Raw genomic sequence first — 15,549 nt, 5'->3', positions numbered from 1 at the left:
CTAACCAAGAGTTCTGCGTAACCAAAATATATGTGTTATGGAGTGAATCGTGTATGATTGTTATCTATTTGTTTTAGCTTTATATTATATTACTGCACTATTCAGTTTATGCATAACAATAAAGTTATTATTGAAGAAAAGTTTTGAAGTACTGATTCACCCCTCCCCTCTCAGTACATTAGCTTTCCATATTGGGCCTAACACTAAGAATTTAATTGGAATTTGTAGACACCTAAAATTGTCCTTAACTAAATAAATATATATATTATTTATTTTATTATTTTACCATTGTTTACTCTATTAATTAAATGTACATGTTTTTATTTATTAAATTATGGTTTAGCTTCTTCCACTATTAATTAATTAAATATTTTAATTTAATAAATTAATTTATTAGCCATTTCTTTCCTAAAATAAAATATTATTTATTTATTTAATTATTTCCAACCTCACCTTTTTCCTCTATTGATTAAATAAATACTCTTATTTATTCAATTAATTTTTTATCCTCTACTTTCTATTTCTAACCCTCCAACTTGTTCAAATGGATCATAATTTAAATTTGTAGTCATATGACAAGTGTCATTTTCCTCTTAATTCACTTTTGTCCTTTCTCCAATGTCTACATCAATTGAATCAAAAAATCAACCCACCTCTCAATCTTGGCCTTTCATTCAAATTAATCTCTTAATCTTATTCACTCTCCTCCACCTCTTAATCTCATCCCTCCATCTCATTTGCACCTCTTAATCCCATTGATTCTCCCTTAACCACTTAATCATGGCCATTCATCTTTTAATCGCTTAATCTAAGCCCTTGATTCTCTTGGAGGTTTCTATAAAAGAGGTTTTTTCTCCTCTTTTCATCAACCACAACTTGAGTCTACATCTATTATGGAAAAATATCTCTAGAGATTTCATCATCGTCATCATTTTACTTGCATCACCAATCTATGACACTTCATTTCTTTATGTCATCTTGTAATAGTGCTTACTGCTAAGAGAAGACACATCATTTTCACAACATCTTGAAGGAGAGGAGGACAATGTAGCCAAGATTTTCATTTGTATGAGGTATAATTTTATTTTATTTTTTTTATATGCATTTAATTTAGAGCTTCATTGCTATTGTTAAATGATTTTGTTGACTCCACGGGGGCTTCACTTGGTGAACTTGGGTTATAGAACGTGCGTTCATGGCATACTAAAGAATCCCCCTATTTTCAAAAAATATTGCCCTAAACTCTTTTTTTGACAACCCCTCCCAATACACGGGATGAATTAAAAGCCCCCCAATTTTCGCCAAATATGGCATTTTTTCATAGCCTGGATTAAAAAAACCCCCTATTTTCACCGATAGGCAATATATTGTACCCTCATTTTTGGGATATTAAACCCACCAATATGAATTCACATGATATAATATTACCTAGCTAGTAAAGCCTTGTGGTTGATTCTAGGTTCATGGTTGGGTTAATTAGGAGTTTACAATAGGTTCAAAATTCAACACACATTTTGACATGCCTGGTCGACACTAGTCTCATTTTTCTAACAATTTATTTGATTTTTTTTAGTGTTTTCCGAAGTTACAGGTTAGATTTGCATGTTTGATTTATAGTTTTGTGTTTCTATTGGTTTTTGGTGTGCATTTGCATTCTATTTTTGTACATTTATTCACCAGACCTACACATTTGTCACTCATATCTGTGCATTTTATTTTTGTGTTAGGGTTTAATTTTTTGATTTTATGTACTTATGTTTTAATTCCATTTATGTATAATTATTTCTCAAATCTATGCATTTGTTGTTGTAGTGTCATAAATTGTATCCTTATGCAATTTCTTGCTCAACTAGGCCCTATTTTAGCATGTATGGCTTCTCTCATCTGGTTTTTCTCATCACAACCCAATTCAACATATCATTTCAGCTTTTCCTCCTCATTTAGGACCTAGATCCCAATTTAGGCTTACTTAAGAGGGGTCATGATGCTTAGGGCTCCTCACTCTCCTTAGTTTGGCCCCAAATTGAAATCATGCTAACACTTGTACCTCTCCTAGGGTATATCATGAGAATGAGAAAACAATCAATGATCTCTCCAATGGAGATCAAGCATAAAAATTAATTCTTTCTCTTTTTTGAAAGAAAACATACATAAATGAGAGAAAAACATAAGAAACACCAACCTGGAAGAAGGAGAATTGGACAAAAACGATTGAGAAGGAAGAAGATTCCACTTGACCAATTCTTGACATGCAAATAAACCACAACAAATCCACCCTTCATCAATACACACACAACAACCAATAAATCTGAAAAGCACTCCAAATCCACTCTCAAACATGCACAATGAATCTCCCTCAAACCCAAAGATCAAGATTCAACCTTCGAAAACAAAATTCAAATCCACAATCTCTTTTCCCATCCTTCTGATTTTCGAAAAACATGAGCAAAACCACCATTATGATTTCTCTTCTTTTCCCAAAAACACTCTCCACCAAATTGATCAAAATAAATTTGAAACCAAAACCATACTTTCCTCTTGCACTAAGGACTCATTTAGCAACCCTCTATTCAAACACTCGATCACTCCCAATCAATCATTGAAAATGAAAAGGTAATTAAAATCAACTACTAATTATAACTTCCAAATAAACATAAAATATAAATAAGTAATTAAAACCATATATTAACATAAATACTTAAATAACATAATCCACAAAAATAATATTAATATTATAATATGAGACTCACCATAAAACTCACATAACTAATTATTCACACTTAGGGCTATGTGTTATAATATATTTATTAATCACCACAACCTTATAACATCAAACCAACAATTAAATTAAACACATCATACCTACACCACATAAAACCTAACAATACGACTCTAGCTAAACCATTCAAACTCATAAGACACTGATTAGGGTTAGAATGTGGTAGGGCCTTAGTGTCACCTCTGATCAACTATCATTGGGGTTAAATGAACGCTCAGACTTGTGAAACCGGGTAGAGTCTATGCCTAGTACCTACATCCTACATAACAACAAATTTATGTACACAACACATATAAATATAAGATAAACAAACAAGTAAAAGAAAAGCACAACATCACACCCTGCTCATAAATGAATGATGTGACATTGTCCCTTTTATGTCCATATTAATAAGACATCATGGAAAAGACATAACATCATCAGCAACATCAACATCATATCTAATGTAATTGTGATATTTTGCCAAGATCAAGAGCTCAATAAAAAGTACAAAATAGAGAGACAAAATATAGGATAAGAATAAATTGTATTCTCATCAACAGATAAATGATCGATAGATCAATAGTTGTTCATACAATGTAGATGAGCCTGCATATATAGGCAAGGCTATATGGATATGTGAGCCCACAAACATGACATGTGGCTCAATAAGAAACAAGGGTAGGTAGGGATAAGTAGGGGTAGGTAGGAGAACAATATAGTATTCCACATGAGGTGGATCACCCACCGAAGGTGGAATTATCACTCCACAATAAGTGGATATGATAGGGTAGTAACAAGATCACACCACAAAAGGTGGAAATTCTCCTACACACACTATCCCAATGTGGCACAAACATTCAAGTGTCGCATACCCAAACTACTATGAAATGCATTATCCTAAGTAAACTTAAGTAAGGTGTAATAATATCCAACATGAATAATTAATTACACCAACACCTCCCCTTAAGTCCAACTTAGGGGAATGCACTTAAGTCTACAATGCAACTAAGCAATGCAAGATGGGTCTCGACTACATGGCCATGTTAGGTACCCATGTACAAATGAAAATGCATGCAAACCAATGCAATGAAATCTCACACAAAGTGAGGAAAGAGAGAAAAACCCAATGGAAAAAAACCCTCCCCCAAAAGAGAGATGAAAAACATACAAGAGAACTCTCATAGAAATATGTGAGGAACAAAACCCTACGTGAGGAAAATGTCCCCCCCATATGAGAGAAGAAAAGAAGCTAGGTATCCCCCCCTCAATCTAGAATCTGCACCAATGGTAGAAGCTCGAGAATGAATGAAGAAACTGCTCCATGAATGTTGAACAACATTCTTCCCCTTAGGACCAAACAAAACCAAAGGTGTATCCATGAAGTCTCCCCAATCATGAAGGGAAGATGTAGGAAAAAAACTCATGATGAACGAAGTCTCTGAAAACTTCTCAAGTGTCCCCATGTCGATGTTGAAAGATACCCCCTCGAAAGGTGGTGAACTGCTCCACACTGCTGAAAAAGGCACTCCAAGATCTAGTGGAGATGAATGTAGAGCAAGTCCCAAAGACTCACATGTCTCCTCTAAGGATAAATAGACCTCCTCCAACTGTTGTGCATAAAAATCCACAATCATATCAACCTCAAAAGAATGATCATGTAGAGAATAAATAAGAGGTTCAGAGTGTTCCCTCACAACAATCGAAGAAGGATCATCTTCATCAAAGAGAAGATGAATGTCATCAATGATGTCTCACAAATCTTCAATGTAGGACTCCACAAACAAACCTGCAATGTCTGTCAAGTACTCATCCCATGAAGCTGAAGCTGGAAGACAAGATATATCCTACTGCACTGAATCACAAGAAGGCAAAACTGTTGCACTATCCACATCATCAGGTGGAATAGCTAATGTGATATCAATTGGAGGAGATGAAAAGAAATGCTCAAGAATGGGATCACATGTGAGAATCCCCAAGTTCAAGTACCCAAAGTTCTCCTCAAAATTTGAACCATCACAAGAAGTGTGATCATTATGTGTAGAATCATCATATGTGAAATCATCTGCATCAACAAAATCTAAAAAGGAGTATAACCGAGATGCATGATCAACCACCCCAGTCGCAATGATAGCTCTAGTCTCCAAGCCTCTAATGAAAACTGACTCAAGTGTGAACTCCATAATTCTCTTAGTTGCCCCATGTGTGATTTGATAGATGGAAAAGAGATTGTTTGTCAAGTGAGGTACACACAACACATTATTGAAGGAGTTATCCCCAAAGGCAATAGATCCTTTCCCAATCACATCCATGTATGTATGATTTCCCATCAAAATATGTGGCATGGTGCAAGGCTCAAATGAAGAGAACGTAGACTTTGAAGATGCCATATGATGAGAAGCCCCTGAATCTAGAATCCATCTCCCTGAATCATGACTTGTAGTAGCACAAAGAGCTTTTCCTTTTCTTGTCCCAAAAGAGTGGGTCTTCCCACTTGTAGAAGCCATGAATGCTTGCCCTTTCCCCTTTGAATATGAGGAAGTGGAAGTTGATGAATCATCCTTCTTGTAGGCATTAGGCAAATCAATGTTGTGCTTTTTGAGGATGTGTGAGAGCTCATCAATCTTCTTCGAATGGCAATGATGCTCCTCATGACCAAACTTTTTACAATAGGCACAAGTAGGTCTCTCCTTAATTGGTGAATTGTCCCTCTTAGAAGAGGATGAATCTCCTTGTTGTGGAGAACATGGTGCTTTGTCCTTAGGATTTGATTGTCATTTCTTCTTGATACCATGTGAGATTTTGCCAAGATCAAGAGCTCAATTAAAAGTACAAAATATAGGACAAGAATAAACTATATTCTCATCAATAGATAAATGATCAATAGTTGTTCATACAATATAGATGAGCCTGCATATATAGGCAAGGCTATATGGATATGTGAGCACACAAACATGACATGTGGTTCAATAAGAAACAAGGGTAGGTAGGGATAAGTAGGGGTAGGTAGGAGAAACAATATAATATTCCACATGAGGTGGATCACACATCGAAGGTGGAATTATCACTCTACAATAAGTGGATATGATAGAGTAGTAACAAGATCACACCATAAAAGGTGGAAATTCTCCTACACACACTATCCCAATGTGGCATAAACACCCAAGTGTCTCATACCCAAACTAACATGAAATGCATTATCCTAAGTAAACTTAAGTAAGGTGTAATAATATCCAACATGAATAATTAATTACACCAACAATAATCATGAAATAAGGGTTAGCACAAGATAAGTCAACACAATTAATAAATGTAAACCGCATCTAGTAAATGATGAATAAACACAAGTAACCAAACATAAACCCTAACATCATCACAAGTCCTAAATATAACATCATCCAATACAGAAACATAACATATCAAATGTCATTGTAAAGAGTCTCAACAGAAAGAGTCTATCAACAAGCAATGAGTATCAGAAACATAAACAAGTCCATAAGTATCTATCATAAGCATCAAAAGAGTGTATCATGGAATGGCACTACATTAAAATAAATTAAATAAACAAATATTATGTGGGTGTAAAAATAAATACAATAAACATGTTTGGACTCTAAGGTTGAGACACCTTAATCTGAATACTAAATAGATTCATTAACAATAAGTAAATACACAAGAAAATTAGACCAAATAACTTTTAAAGTAAATTATAAGTCAAAATTGGATTTTTAAACATGGAGTTGCAGAGCGAGGAAAAGGAGGAGAATGATGAGGGTTTGGGGGATGATAGTACTGGAGACTATAGGGTTGTACATGATGGCTTTCAATCCATCAAACTTACGAAGGAAGTGGGTGTGGATATAGAACTAATGTTCGACCAAGCCATTATATGTAGATTCGTTGGGCCTCACAAGAATGGGATATCCATCCATCAATGGGTTAGGGATTCCTGGAAGGTTGACTGTATTGTTAATTTTTTGCCTAATAATCTCTTTGTGGTAGAGTTTGTGGTTGTAGAGGAGAGGGATATAATTTTTAAATGAGGTATTTAGTTGATGGAGGGCTCCCCTTTGTATAATAAAAAATGGTGTCATAATTTTGATCCATTAGAGTGTCAACCATATGAATTACCTGTATGGGTTCATTTATATAATTTGCCTGTTGATTATTGGTCTGAAGAGTGTTTGGATAAGATAGGGAGATCTTTGGGCACACTGATGGAGATAGATTTCAACATGATCAATGAGGATCTTTACAAATATGCAAGATTGCAAATTGCAGTTGTCAAGAAGATTCCTCTAGAGATATTGATTTGTGCATTGAAGAAGCATTGGGTGCAGAAGGTGGAAGTCGAGGAGGATAAATCATTTTGCCTTATATCTAGGAGTAGGAATCATAAAGAATCAAGTTTCCAAAGGGGATGTCATGGGAAATAGAGATGGACTCCAAAAAGAACATGAATGCTCTTCATTCGATTATGATGGTTACTGACACAAAAGAAGAGCCTCATGTGAATGGTAAAGAGCATAATTTTATATCAGAGGGGATTAGGGATGTTCTGAGAGGTACCCCTAATAAAGGCAAGCAATTGGTGGTTCAGAAGGACATGTTGATTATGGTCGGGGATAAGTTGAAATCCCCTCAAGGTGGACCATTGAGGGCTAAGGCAAAGGCTATAGAGGAAATTGAAAAACTCTAAGGAGAAAGAGGATTTGACTCTTGGCGATTGTGGTATGGATATGTCCTCAAGAGAGGAATGTCAATGGCTGGAGGATGAAGATCCGAATGATTTGGATGGCTTGGGTATTACGGACCCTAGAAGCATTAGTCAATCTATGGCTTTCTTTCATTAAAAAGTAGGTAAAGGGAGAGGGAGAAAATTGAATAAGCAAAAATGTGAGGAAGAAGCCCTTGAGAAAGGTCTTCCTACCATCAAAAAATTTCTCGCTAAATCCAAGGGAGCCAAGGCTTCCCTTGGACAGTCATGAAGGTTATCAGCTATAATGTCAGGGGCCTCTCCACCTCAGACAAGAGATGTCTTTTTAGACGTTAGACAGATAAATTAAAGGCAAACTTTTTTTTTGTAGGAGACCAAAATTTCAATGTTCATTGGAGAAGGATTCATTAGATTCTATTGTTTATGGAATGTCTTTTTCTATGATGCTAAGGGTTCAGCTGGAAACTTGGCAGTTATATGGAACCCGAACTTGGTGGAAATTTATTTTCTCAAAAGCTCTAAGAATTGGATATTGTGCAAGGTTACTTTTAGGAAGGAGAACATTGAGTGTCACATTTTTAATGTTTATGGACCAAGAAAAATGAAGGATTTTTTTTGACTTGGTAGGAGATCATAAAATGTGAGGTTTGTTACAAGTGCGATTTTCGTTGCACCAAAAGATCGACCTATCAATGGCCGATACAACCACTAGACTTATAGAATTCATAGGAGGCGGTTAAGAAATGTCACAAATCTGAGCATTGTGCTGCATAGCACAAGGAGACCAAGGGTGCACACCTTGCAACAATCCCCCCCAACAAAAGTGAGGGGTTTGAACCTATGACCAAGCTCTAATACCACTTGTTGCAAGTGCGATTGTCGTTGCACCAAAAGATCAACCTATTAATGCTCGATATAACCACTAGACTTATAGAATCCACATGAGGTGGTTAATCCATGTCACAAAACTGAGCGTTGCACTGCACAACACAAGGAGACCAAGGGCACACACCTTGCAACAAGGTTAAGGATGAATATGTCATCCTCGAGGGCAATTTTAATGCCTTGTTGGATCCAACAAAAAAAAGAAGAGGAAGGTCCAAGGTTGACAAGGTGATTTTGGACTTTCAAGATTTTGTCCAATCAATGGATGTTATGGATTGTTTCCCTATTAATGGTGAATTCACATGGAACAATCGCGGGACTAGATTTACCAATATAGCTGACAGACTTGATAGATTCTTAATAGGGAGTGGCTAGATTGAAAATTACAATGTAAGTGTTTCTAAGATTATTCCAGTGTTGGGTTCCGATCATTTTCCTATATCCTTGAAAATAGATACATGTGATAAACCCAAGAAGGGGTTCTTCAAATTTTCTAATATGTGGATCCTATGCTCTTGGTGGTCTGAGAGCGATATTTATATAGGCATAGTTTCATTTTGTTTTATGAAAATGATTCAATTTTTAAAACATTAATTAATTGAATGAAATATTTCACATTTCAAGAACATTTTTATAGAAAAGGAAAGGATTGAATCAAAATTGGAGGCTTTGAACAAAAAGGAATGTTTGAAGAAGATTTCCAAAAAGAAGAAGAATTGAAAGAAATTCATTCTGAACTCCTAGCTAGAGAGGAGATATATTGGAAAGAGAAGGCTACGTAAAATTGGTTAGTGGATGGGGATCTAAACACTAAATAATTTCATGCCTCAATTAATCGTAGAAGGGAGAGAAATAGGATTGGAGAGATTTAGAAGGTAGACAAATCCATTATCAATGATCCCACGCTTATAAAAGAAGAATCAGTCGATTTCTTTAAGTGCATTTTGGATGGAGATTTCATTTAAGATGAAAAGGTAGTTTCAGATATATTAGATTGCATCCCAAGATGTGTAAAGGAGGAGAACAAAATGATGAGAAAATATTTTTCACTAGAAGAATTGAGGGTGGCTACATCCCAGCTACATTTGAACAAGATCCTTGGGCCCGATGGTTTTTAAGCCAAGTTTTTTCAAAAGTGTTGGAGGTTTATAGGAGAAGATATTTTGAACGTTGCAGAAGACTTTAGGAAAAAGAAGTTTGTCAGAGACTTAAATAATTCCATTATTGCACTCATTCCAAAGAAGAAGGATTGTAGAAATTTTGGGGATTACAGACCTATCTCTCTTTGTAACTCCATCTATAAAATCATTTCTAAGGCATTGGCAATAGACTAAAAAGGATTCTTTCTAGAATTGTCTCGGAAGAGCAAAATGGATTTGTTACGTGAAGAGAGATATTTGAAAGCATTATTGTAGCCAATGAAAGTGTGCACTTCATTAACAAGGAGAAATAAAAAAGGTATGTTGGTTAAGCTCAACTTTAGTAAAGCTTATGATAAGGTGAATTGGGCCTTTTTGCTAAATGTGCTGAGAAGATTCGATTTTGACGAGAATTGGGTTTGTATGATAAAATATTGTATTTCCTCTCCTCGATTCTCTATTTTGGTTAATGGATCCTTATGTGGCTTGTTGAGGTATCTAATGGTCTCTGACAAGGAGATCCTATCTCTCCCTTTCTATTTGCAGTGATGTCTGACTCTCTTAGTAGATATATTAAACGCTTTTGAGATATTGGAAGCTAGAAAGGGATACAAGTGATAGAGGATATTAGAGTGAATCACTCTCAATTTTCTGATGATGTTATTTTTTTCAGAGAAGCATCCAATCAGGAGGCAAAAGTTATTAAGACAACTCTTGACATGTACTCGATAGCGTCGCGTCAAGTTTGTAATAAGGACAAATCAGAAATATTCCTTTTTAATGTGAATCTGTTGGTTAGTAGAAATATAGCTCTTGTCTTGGAATTCCTAGTGACTCAACAACCAATTTAATATTTGGGGGCTCCCCTTATTTCTAGAAAGTTCAGAAGTATGAATTGGGAGGACACAATTAGTAATTGTAAGAATAAAATTAACCTTTGAAAGGGGGAGATTATTGAATATTGTTGAGAAGTTTGTTGGAATGTGTTGTTGTCATTGATGTCAACATATTCCTCTATGTGTTCTAGTGTTGTAGTCAAATTAAATGAGTTGTTTTGGCCAATGTGTTGCAGATGAGTTATTACGGATTAAAGGGTTTTGAGATAAGTATCTTTAGTTGATTCAACTATAGTTTTAGTGGTCTGCATGGAGATTTGATTGAATTATGAGATCTAGTATTGCAGTTGGTTTTTCAGTTGTTTGTGTTGATCAGTGTTCTATATTTTGCTCTGTGTTGAAATATCTTGGTTTGTGGATTTGGCAGTGTATTTGGGACGTTCTGGTGTGTCCTCAATTCAGATGGTTCATGGTTTGGAGGGCCCCAAGTGAATCTTTCAGTTTGACAATCAGTTCAGTTAGTGTTAATGACGTTCGATATAATGATAATGAAGATTCTAGTAAGTGGTGATGTTGTAGTTGTTGTTGTGGTAATTTATGATGCTTGTGGATGTTTCTAGATCGTGTCATATTCGTGTTGATGGTCCACATTGATCTTTGTGTGTGTTATTGATTATTTTCTTTGATCCGATGGTGTTCTTCATGTTCTTGGCCGACATCATGATTATATCATGTTGTGGATGTTCGAGGCATAATTATTAGAGGTGTTTCTTGTTCAAGGTGTTGATTTAGGTCCATACTATGTCTTAGTCGACATTGTTTTGGTCCACATGTAATGTTGTAGCGTGTATGGTTATAGATTTGTAATTTGTGATGTGTGTTGAGACGACCTTGAAAGATAGGCTGATGATATGTATAAATAAATATAATACTCATGTGAGAGTGTCTATATGTGTGAATAATGCTTTGATCTTTTGAAAGCAGTGAAGTAGTGTGAAGAAGTGTGAAGAAGCACAAAGGAGCAATATATGTGTTATGTGCTTAACCAAAACTATAACCAGTCATGAGGAGATGCTATTCTATCAATTCATGATCTTTCAGATGTAATCCGAATGTTTTTGTAAGACAATGATTCTTCCCAAGGGTTGTAGCCCTCCTTGTTATGCATTTTGAGCAATGAGCTCTAGGCAGTGTGCTTGAATGCATGTGCATTCCCCATTGTAATATTTCATATACTTCTAACATGGTATCATCATATCGTGGGTAGGTTCCCATTGTGGTTTTCCCTTGACTAGGTTTTCCACGTAAAAAGTCTTGGTGTTACTATTGTGGTGTTGATTTACTCTTTCATTGATAATTATTAGATCTGAAATTGTGTTTGAGTTAAGTAGAGTTTTTGAGAAAACTGATCCACCCCCCTCTCAGTTTTCTACCTTGTTGCCAACAATTGGTATCAGAGCTAGATCCTTTGAAATAAGCTTGACTACTTGAGGTGATTTGGGATGGAAACCTATGCTTACAAGAAGGATAGTCTGAGATTTGATGGAACAAATTACACTCTTTGGAAAAGCCGGATGGGGTGTCACTTGAGATGCATTAGTAAAGATTACTGGAAGATTACTAAGAATGTGTATAATGTTCCTTTGAATGGTCCTACAACTCTGGATGAGATAAAGGAAGTTAAATACAATATTAGAGCTAAGGAAGCATTCTTGAGTGCCTTAACTGATTCTGAAATGACTAATGCTATGGATGTGCAGACTGCTCATGAGATCTAGAAGAAGCTAGAGACTTTGTATGAAGGTGACAACCATGTGAAAGTTGCTAAGTTGCAAAGCCTAAAGGGAAAGTATGAGATGCTGAGAATGGGGGAAGATGAGAATATTACCTCTTTTATGCAGAAAGTGAATGAGCTTGTGTTGAATATCAGATGTGCCAATGGAGTGTTGGAAGCATCAGAGATTATAGCTAAAGTGTTGAGATCCCATCCTCCTGCTTACAAACACAAAGTTAATTTTCTATTGAGGAAATCTAGACCATGACTAATGTGACTAGAGACATGCTAATTGGCAAGCTTGCTACCTTTGAATTGAGTGAATTTGGTAAAACTCTTCCGAAGTCAAAATCTGCATTCAAAGCTACTATTTCCAAGAAGCAGAAATATGATATGGGAGAAAGTTCTACAAGGGTGTCTAGATATGAGAAGGAGATGAGAGAACTGGAAGAAGAAGAAAGAGAGCTTGAGGAGCTTGAAGCCCTTATTGCCAGAAGATTGTCTAAAGGAGCCGATAAGTATGAAGGGAAGTTTCCTCTTAAATATTTTTCTTGCAATAAGATAAGACATTTTGGTTCAAGGTGTCTGGAAAGAGTTCCTAAGACAACCTATAAGCCTAAGTATCAGAAGAAATGTTATTATGCTACTCATGAAGGTGTGATAGATGATGAATTTGATAAGGAAATTTAGGAGATGAATGGGTGTTTATTGCTATCAAGTAAGATGATCCAGTGTCTATTGATTCTACTAGTTGGATTAATGAGGAGAAAGCTTTGTCTGCTAAAGTTAGAGAGAAAGATGAATGGGTTATTGGCAATGGCTGGTCTCATCATATGGCAGGTGATAAGAGTAAGTTTGTGAGTATGGAAAAGTATGATGGTGGTGTAGTAAGATTTGGTGATGACAAAGCTGGTATAATCCATGGTAGAGGTTCCATTTCTCTTGATGGTAAGAATAATGTTGATGATGTCTTGTATGTAGAAGGTTTATTTAAGCATAATCTTTTGAGAGTTGGATAGATGGTTGAGAAGGGATGTGATTTGCAATTCAAGAATGACAAGTGGTTCCAGAATTGAGATTGCATTAGGGACAAAGACTAAAGGTAATATCTTTCACTTGAATGCTAGTGGTAAAAGTTATTTGATTGCTCAGATTGATGAAAGTTGGTTATGATATAGAAGGATGTGTCATGTAAATTTTGTTTGCATGGTTAAGATAGGTTCCACTCAAGCAGTGAGAGATCTTCCCAAGTTGGCGAATCCTACTAATGTGGTATGTAAGGAATGTCAATTAGGGAAGCAGACAAGAGTTGCTTTTTAAAGAAAATTGTATAAGTTCTAATAGATTATTTGATCTTTTGCATACTGATTTGTGTGGTCCTTCTAGAGTGAGAAGCTTGCAGGGAGATATGTATTTCATGTTGATGATTGATGACTATTTAAGGATGATGTGGGTTACTTTCTTAAGAGATAAGTTTGAAGCCTTGGAGAAGTTCAAGATTTTCAAATCCATGGTTGAGACTGAGACTGGGTTGAAGATGAAGTGTCTGAGATTTGACAGAGGTGGTGAATTCACTTCCAGTGATTTTAATGCTTTTTGTGAAGAGCATGGAGTGAAGAGATAGTTATCTGCACCTAGAACCCCTCAACAAAATGGTGTTGTGGAGAGAAAGAATAGAATAATTCAAGAAGCTACTAGAACTGTGATGATTGAAGGAAATGTTCCACATATCTATTGGAGAGAAGATATGAGTACTGTTGTATACACTCTTAACCGAGTGCATATCAAAGGTGATATCAGTAATATTCCTTATGAGTTATGGTTTGGTCATATTCCTACAGTTAGATATTTCAAAAATTTTGGAAGTAAATGTTATATCAGAAGAGATGAAGATTTAGGGAAGTATGATGCTAGATGTGATGAAGGAATTGTTTTTGGTTATTCTACTAAGAGAAAGGCCTACCTATGTTTTGAGAAAGATAGTTGAAAGTAATAATGTGAAAGTTGATGAAAGCAATGTGAGACAGATTAGATCTTGCGGATATGATTTAGATGATCGGGATGTCGGTTCAAATAAAGGAAAGCAAATGTAGACCCATAATTAAATTAAGATTGTTCTAGAAAAGTCTGAGAATGAAGGAGAAGGTACAAGTGCTAGTGTAGAAGAAAGAGCTCAAGAGTCTGAAAAATCAAGAAAATCCTAAGTCTCCTAGGTATGTGAGACTGAATCATTCAGAGAATCAAATAATAGGTGATAAGAATAAAGGTGTGATTACTGGAAGAAGAATTGTTGAAGAATATTACTTGATTTCTAAGATTGAACTTAAGGATGTTAGTGAAGCATGCAAAGATGAAAATTAGGTTAAAGAAATGAAAGAAGAATTGAGCCAGATTGAAAAGAATAATACATGGATTCTTGTTCCCAGACTTAAGGATAAAAATGTAATTGGAATTAAATGGGTCTTTCAGAATAAATTGGATGAAAAAGGTGAAGTTGTTAGGAATAAAGCAAGACTTGTTTGTAAGGGATATTCTTAGATGGAAGGAATTGACTTTGAGGAGATTTTTGCTCCGGTGGAAGAATTGAAGCGATTAGATTATTTCTTTTTTATGTTACTTACAAAGATTTCAAAGTCTATCAGATGGATGTCAAGTCAACCTTTCTTAATGGTGAGTTGGAAGAGGAAGTTTATGTAGAGCAACCAGATGGATTTTAGTTGATAGATCAGAAATATATGGTTTGTAGATTGAAGAAAGCACTATATGGATTGAAGCAAGCTCCAAGAGCTTGGTATGCCAGATTGGGTAAGTATTGTTAAAGATTGGATTCAATAAAGGTACTGCGGATAGTAATCTGTATTTCAAGATAAATCATGATAACATTTTAATTTTTGAGGTATTTGTTGATGATATTATTTTTGGTGGAGATGATAGTTTGTGCAAGAAGTTTGCTGATGACATGCAAAATGAATTTGAAATGTCTATGATTGGTGCGATGAAATTCTTTTTGGGATTGCAAATTACTTAATTGGATAAAGGCATTTTTATCTCTCAGTCTAACTATGTGAAAGAGTTGTTAAAGAAGTTTGGTTTGGATGACTCAAAGCCTATCGGTACTCCTATGGTGACCGGATGTAAGTTGACTAAGGATGATTCTCCAAAAGAAAATTAGACCAGATACAAATCTATGATTGGTAGATTGTTATATTTGACTCAGACTAGATCAGATATTATGAATGTTGTTTGTCTTGTTGCTAGATTTCAAGCTAATCCTAAGGAATCTCATGTGTGTTGTTGTTAAAAGAATCTCTAGAAATTTGAAAGGGACAGTTGATTTTGGTTTGTGGTATCCTAAAGCTGATGACTTTACTTTGAGTGCTTTTATTGATGCTAATTAGGCAGGTGATGTTGATGATCAAAAGAGTACTAGTGGTGGTTCA

Source organism: Cryptomeria japonica, chromosome 10 (genome assembly GCF_030272615.1).
Source record: "Cryptomeria japonica chromosome 10, Sugi_1.0, whole genome shotgun sequence".
Classification (NCBI taxonomy): Eukaryota; Viridiplantae; Streptophyta; class Pinopsida; order Cupressales; family Cupressaceae; genus Cryptomeria; species Cryptomeria japonica.
This window is presented reverse-complemented; position numbering follows the sequence as displayed.